Source organism: Silene latifolia, chromosome 2, assembly GCF_048544455.1.
Source record: "Silene latifolia isolate original U9 population chromosome 2, ASM4854445v1, whole genome shotgun sequence".
Taxonomy (NCBI): domain Eukaryota; kingdom Viridiplantae; phylum Streptophyta; class Magnoliopsida; order Caryophyllales; family Caryophyllaceae; genus Silene; species Silene latifolia.
Genome location: NC_133527.1, coordinates 171,092,593 through 171,100,759, shown reverse-complemented (window position 1 = coordinate 171,100,759; position 8,167 = coordinate 171,092,593). Strand labels below are relative to the sequence as shown.

At 30.9% G+C, this 8,167-nt stretch overlaps 1 long non-coding RNA gene across 1 annotated transcript; it reads right to left on the bottom strand.

The window, feature by feature from the left end:
* Positions 1–4,799: 4,799 nt before the first annotated feature.
* Positions 4,800–6,969, bottom strand: LOC141631141 (uncharacterized). Its single transcript, XR_012537595.1, has 3 exons — positions 6,836–6,969; positions 6,540–6,608; positions 4,800–5,208 (listed from the first exon to the last, which is right to left on the bottom strand). It is a non-coding gene; the product is annotated as an uncharacterized LOC141631141 (long non-coding RNA).
* Between the last annotated feature and the right edge of the window lie 1,198 nt (positions 6,970–8,167).

The window sequence follows — 8,167 nt, the reverse complement described above, 5'->3', positions numbered from 1 at the left end:
CCCTTTTGTTCGTCGCGATACGTAAACTTGAAAATACCCTCTTTAATAGTACTCCCTCCAAGTTTTTTCAATCCTCCCTTTTACTTTTTGCACCAAAAATAAGGAAAACAATAAAAAATGGATAAAGTAGTGTGAGTTGTGGAGAGAGAAAATAATAAAGAATGAATAATGGATAAAAAATGAATAAAGTAGGATAAAGTAGGGAAAATTGTTGACTTTTTAGGAGAGAGGATGAATAAATAATGAATAAAAGATAACCAAAAAAGGAAAGGGGAAGATAAGAAAATAAGCTCAAAAGAGAAATAGGGAAGATTGATCAAACTTGGAGGGAGTACTTGATTTATTTTATTCACTGTAGTAATTGGAATAATTAATATTGAGGATCAACATGAGTTAAATTTCTATGTATCATGTTAACAAGTTTACGTGTAATGCTCACATACTCTCAGCATGGAATTTGGAAATATTTGATTAGTGTGACATGCCCTAGCTATGAATTCTTCGACATTGGAACATGTAGGTCGGTGTAATTATACTCGAATACTTCGTATTATTAACACATATGACGTGGTCTACGCATAGCAAATTTACAATTTTTTTTTTGAGGATGATACACAAATGCGATGGAATTATTATTGTCTACTAAATATATCATAAGCATTAATTACTTATTAACTGATATCATATTGTTACTTGATTGGTAAGTCATTCTTACTCTTTTAGCATTGATAAGTTTAATGATTATATTAAGAAATAATATGTGAATGCTCTTGGGGTTTAATATTCGTTCTTATCTGCTATTTGAAAAGGGGCATATATCATATAATTTTGTACTTGAAATTGCAAAAGATTTATTTATAAAGATGAGGAGATATGTCCATATAATGACTTTGGTCTGAAGTTCAAAGTTTTAAAAGGTGTGTAATAATTTAACACCGTCTCATCAGTACAATATATTATATTGTATAAGTGTAAGTGGCCAGAAGTTCACTTGTAAATGCTAGTGGCCAGAAATCCACGTCTATGAGAATATAAACCGCTGTTGAGTTTAAAGCGGTCTTTATGAAAGGCAAATTTATTTGCGACTTGATTCTTGTTCACCTGAAATTGAACAGTATAATGAGATATGAAATTTGATCCATTCTTTGAAGTGAATGTGACATCTCATAAAGACTATGTCTAACACAAATCAAGAATATGGCGTTATGATAAGCCTAACGTTGCGGCCTTAATTGAGCCTAATAATATGGCATTTGATGAGCCAAGTAAAGAAGCCTTGATTGAGCTTAATGATGTGGCCTTATTGAGCCAAATTTGTTCATTGAAAGAAATGAAAATATCTCATGAAAGTGAATATTTCATGAAAGGTCATATGAAAATACTCAAAGAGTAATATATTCCTTATTGGAATATTGATGAGTCTTGCCTACATATATGAGACACATATTGTGTCATATGTCACATCATTTATCCGGTTGGATAAAGTATTACTAACCATAAGATTAGCATGATGAATATAGTCAACAAAAATATGGCATGTGATAAGTGAAATTATTGAGATACATCCAATTTTGATTAAAGTTTGCCGTGTATTTTTGGCAAACTAAGAAAGTTGACATGAAATGATTCAGATGTGACAAATAAAGCCATCCGGGTTCTTACTATACCCGTTTTGATAAACCTTTTTTTTATCTTCAAAAAAAGATAAGTGCTGAAATTCTCTGGTGTAGAAATTTTATTAAAGGCAAGACACTGCACTAGATTGAGTATATATGATGTTGGAGATCTAAACTACTCGATATTGAATAAAGAACTTAAATGTTCGTGTATGGATTGACACTAAATTTTGTGACTTGTAGTCACATAATGATTTTTCTGAGTAGTTCCCGTGATTAAAAATCACATTCAGATTTTTATATAAAATCGTTGATCTCTTCAATTGGGCATTATGAATCAGCACATTAAAAATCCAACTGCATTATACATTTCTTCCAAAAATATTTTGTTATTGTACAAAAATGCCCATATAAATTCTCATCGATGATATGAGAAATTGAGATCTAAGGTGGTTATGATAAATATTTAGACTATACATTGGTTATAGTTTTTACCACCTTAGGGGGAGAAATGTGAGTTAAAAGCTGGTAAAAATAAAATCGATCCCATACTGAATCAAAAGTTCAGAGAAATGTTATACATTAAATTCATTGTGTAGAGGTTTTTGAATTTGATATAACCATATGTTTTACCAGTATATACACTTGAAGTGTATTATAATAAAAGTCAAGATTAATTGACGGTTCCAATGAATGTGAAATAGCAAGGTCAAGCAGTTGGTAATGATATATAATTGTTATATTTGAAATGTCCCTGAAGTGACACGATATCTGAAGGATAATAGATGGCTTAAATGAATATAATGGTACCACATACATATTCAGATTCAGATATCATTAAACAGTACTGATATCATCAAGAGGTGATGAAATTATATCGATATATTTATGGAACCTACATATATTTGCGCGCGATATTTTATGGACTTTATAAATGGGGATCGTAAATTTAAGTCCATTTTTATTGTCGACATATAATCTATGATTATAAATGAGCTCATGGACTAGATGTCCAGTTATTGACTTGAAGTCAATTTAAATTATAAATATTGGAAAAGAAAACTGTACAGTTGCATTATCGAGTCATCATCATGTGCATATAGATAATAAGTTCATCACTGCATTTAGTTTCACTATATACATTATTATTGGATTATTTTAGGATATGTTATTTATAACTTAGTTTCATATCATATGCATGCACATGTTTCATAATATAATTTTGAATGGATAATGTTGGAAAGGAGAAATATATTATGATCTCTACTCCTTTGAGGATAACTCCTTGTAGGAGCCTCTTATAAATGATCATCAATTGTTAATGGTTGATCAATTTGAGTTATTGAAAACTCTTGATGAAATATTTAAACCTCTACAATACGATTGAAAGATATCGTGATTAGTTCCAAAAGTGGAACATCAAAACTCCTATAGAGTTTATTTGAAAAGTTATTGTCTCAACCTGAAGTTTGAGCATATGAGAATTAAGATTTAAAAGAGCTTCTTGCTAAACATGTGAAATTAGTTTATGGTTCAGAATTACCATAACGATTAGAATAATGTAGTGCAAATCTACGATGAAAAAGTCAATCCATACATATATGATTTAGCAAAGAAAATCGCTCAAAGGTATTGGATGATTTATTCAATAATTATTGGATTGATTTTTCTTAAGACAAGGATTAAGGAATGATGACTACACTCTTTTTCCCTTCGACTAGGTTTTTTGTCCCAAGGGGTTTTCCTAGCAAGGTTTTTAACGAGGTAGCACTATAAGCGCATTATTACGTTATAGTCATGAACGTCATTATTATTGAGATGACAATTATTTTCGACATATAATGTTATGTTATATATTGAGGAGAAACTTCATCATAATTATGGAGATATTATTTGAAATGAAGATCCAAGAGTTATTATGAAATGATCATATCCAGATTGTAAGTTTCGATGAAATATGAAGATTGAAGTTATCAAGAATTTATACTAATTGAAAATATCAAGTTAACAACGAAGATGGATTATATTTCAACAATCAAGAAGTTATCTCAAAGCATGGATTATTTCAAGATATATCAAGTTATGTAATCATCAGGGGGAGTGGCACGCGCTGTACTCTTTTTCCTTAACCATGGTTTTGTCCCACTGGGTTTTCCATGGAAAGGTTTTAACGAGGCAGCATGTTATGCGTGTTTGAAGATTAGTGTACTCTTTTCCTTCACTAGTGTTTTTTGTCCCAAGGGGTTTTCTAGGAAGGTTTTTAACGAGACATCTTCTTCAGCGATGGACATCCAAGGGGGAGTGTTATGAAATATTATGGTATAATATTATATGGATGTCCATATCTTAGAATATTCTAGAGAGTATTATCTTATGGAAACTTTACCCTCATTGTATGTGTATATATACCCCCTCATGATGGAATAATAGAGAGTTCTGTCTCCCTCCATTCTCTCTAACTTTCTCTCTACAATCTCTTGTCTTTATTTCATAACAATATTCTTATAGCATTTATGACGATAAATTAAACAAGATCTCACATGACTATATTTTGTCTTATAAATTAGGAATAATATCAAAGATTCCCTACGACCATGAATAGTGTCAAAAAGCAAGTGTTACATTTGGTGTGGATCGGAGGGAGTACCTTTTACGAAGTACGGAACACACATAAAGAGCAAGCTCCAAGTTGAAACAGTGTAGTAACAGACTATTGTTTGTCAAGTTAATCCCTTAATTCATGTTTTTTTTTTGTGATATCGTATATTTATGTACTCTTAAATGACCTATAAGTTCAACACAAATTCTCATTGAAGACGCCACTTGTATTATTCATTTGTATTTTGTGAGAGGAAAACTATCCGTCTTCAACTTGTGATGAACAGTGACCGTCTTCAATGAGGCGAACTGTTCGTTCAATGATATCAACCATTAATGTACAAATAAAGCCAATACGAGAGCCACGTGTTGGATGGGAGTTTCAATAGCAATAGTATGAAAAGAAGCCAACAAAATGTTTATGTCATGCCAAGTAAATATCGCTTAATTCTCATGTAAATAAACACACACACTATTTATCACACATATGTAGCATATTGCGCTCATTTAAACCAAAAAAATTTATCACACACTTATATATTTATATCTGCAGTGTATTTCTTTTGCTAAACAATGCAGCTTTGACGAATGTGATGTCCAACCCCGTACATCCAGGTCGCTTAAAAGCATAATTACACAAAAACAGTGCCATAAATTGTACAGTTACAATAAATTTAGAGTTTACTCTTTTCCATGTTAAACACATTCGCCACATGATTGTTATGGCACTGTGGTTGAGTCAAACAAATTCATATGCTACACGCCTACACACTAAAGATGGCCTAGTTAGCTTAAAATAACTTTAAGACTTTCTCAATTAGCTGTAAATACACCGATAAACACAATTCATCAAGGCCAAAAACTACAATTTGTAAAGTTTTTTGAATTAGTAACTACGATTTTTTTGTTAACAAACATATGTTTTTCCCCATCCTGTTCTCCGCCTCATTGTTGCGAGTCATTCATCATGTTGTCAAGCCACTAAATAATGAACCTAGTGCCAAATTTTGAAAAAGAATGTGATATGAGAAGATAATTCTACAGTATTAAGAGGAAACAAATAAAATTATACATGCTAATGAAACTTGTGAATTCTACCCAGTTCTTCGTATTTACTATTTTTCACATTAATGTGCATGAAATCTTGTGGAAACCTAGTTTATTGAAATAAAGTGATACTCAAAGAAGCAGCAAACGAAACAAATTTGGTCAAACTGGCAACAGATACTCGATTGATAAGGGTTTCAAGTACTCCGTATGTCATTTCACAACATCCCCCCTACTACTATCCCCCCTACTACTAAGAGAATAAAATTCTCTTAGTTTTCCCTCCAAAAAGCATCTAGCTAAATAAGGTAATAAATAAAATTTTCTTTCATTAAATTATTATCTTTTCAATGAATATATTCTTATAAATAAACTCTCATTTTTTAAGTAAATTCATAATTATGATTTTTTTATTAAAATAAAATAAAATTGATATTAAACTATAAAGTATAAGTTGCTAAATTTTTCAATAATGTAATAATTATTACTGCAGAGAATAACTTGACACATTCTTACTATTAGCTTCATGACAAAAAAACATTCACTAAAATAAATTCACAACTTAAATAATTTTTTTATTAGGTTTCCATTTCAATTTTTTGTTTCATATCAAAATACAATGGAGTGAACTGATAAATATTAATGAGGTGCAAATTTTAAAAATATAAATCCTTCTATATACTAAGAGAATGCAACTTCTCTAAAGTTTTCCCTCCAAAGTGCTCAAACTTATATATGGAAATAAATTAGATTTTCATTTATTAAGCTAATTTTTCTTTTAAAATAATCTTTACATAACAACTGTATTCCTATTATTAATTTCGTGACGAAAAAAGCATTTTTTAAAAAATAATTTGATGTAGTTAAAATATTTTCATAAAAAACACAATTCATGGAGTTATTCAATTCTTTTGATTTATTTTAATATTAGTTATTTTTTATAAAAAATCGTGAGATATAAATCTAAAATCTATAACTAATGCACTAAAAATTAAAAGGCATATATTTACCGCACATTTGCGCGGGATCTACACTAGTTCTAATCAATAGACCAGAGCAATAACACCACTCATCGCGAAAAATCAAAATTTAGCTTGTGCAATCTCTCGTAGTGCACCATGTAAAGCAAGATATATTTCTCACATACAGGTAACTTGATTAGATACAGAGTAGTATTTTTATCATTTATTTACCTTTGATTAAATTACTCTTAAAAAGAATATAAAAGGTACACAAATGGTTTGGACGGAGGGGTATGATATAGTCATATCAGAATACCTTGGTATTTGGAAAACCCGTGTCTGAACTCTGAAGTACCCAATCTACTCACCAAATGCGAAAATTATTCTGTGGATACGAAGTAGAAAATCACTACACACAAAATAATTGTGAATATTATTGCAGCAATTTCAGTATTAGTAGAAGTGAACCCGAGGAAAACATCGATAATAACAGGAACATATATTGAAACATACATACACAAATAAAATTCAACAGGAAAAAGAAAAATATGGAAAAAACTAATATCGACACTTCAAAATACGACACATAACATAGTGATATGATTAAATTACCTTGAAGGGGGCAAAATAAGGAATTCAAGATTGTGAAGTTTAATGGCGATTGTTCATGTCGATCGATGTGAGAATAAATAGGACAAGTAGATAAGAGGGAGATGGAAAGGGGTAGCATTAATACCATACGTTAGTTATCATAAGTCATCTTTTATTGTGAGTATTTAACATGTCATTTAATTGAGGGAGATGAAGAGGGAGCCTATAACAGTATCAATGCTGCTGGTTTTTTTTATGCGGACATGTCATTCCATAGTCAAACGTGGCATTTCGTTAATCAAAAGTGGCATTTCATGATCATACGTGGCTTTGCCTACGTGGACTTTATGAGTCATTTTAGTCTAGGATTTTAATAGTATTTTATAGATTTTTGAAAACAAGTTTAAGGAATACAAGTTGTGTACTGTATAAACATTTTCCTACCACTAAAAGGTGGGTGTTTATCATATAACCATACTGAATGATGAATAGTGTCACACAATTTCTCATTTGTTCATGTAACCACAATGAATGATAGATAATGTAACACAGTTAATGATTTCTTTTTCATTTCAGTATGTAATGCAAATGTAGCATATTGATTTTATTTGCAGCTAATGTCATGAAAACAAATATATAATGACCTAGTATTAGGGTTGAGCATTGTTCTAAGGCTGGACCAGACTGAATATCGAAAATAAATCATTTGTGTATCGAAGACCAAACCTAAAACTTTCGGCCTTGGGCTGAACCAAACCCGAAATATTTGGATTCGAGTCGGTCTTAGACCGAAATGGACCTAAAACTATTTTATTCTCTATTTCGTATATGATAAACATTTAAAATCCGCTATATCAATTACATTGACTAGTTAGACAATTGTTTTTTTTTATGAAAATAAATGTTAATATTAATTTATAATGTCTTTTGAAGATAAAATGATCATTTATTTTATGATATTTTAATGATTAATCTTTAAAAACATAAAATTGGGTCCATTCGGTCCGAACCTAAATTAACCAGTCTTGCACCGGACTGGATCGAAGACTGAAACCAAAAAAAATGTGGACCGAGGACTGGACCTAAAAGAATTCGGTCCAAACCAAATGGTCCGGTCCGATTTTCCAGCCCGGACCTAAAGTTGCTCACCCCTACTTAGACTACACATATAACTCTCACACCAATGTGGCATCATTGAGTTGTCTAGAGTAAGAAGGCCTCCTACACACACAAACACCAAACTTTAGTAGACCATGTAATTGTTATAGTACTGATTAGTGAAAGTCATAAAACTTTGGTAGACCATGTCAAGAGCTAAAGACTAATCAGTCTAGCCCTCAAAACACACACTAA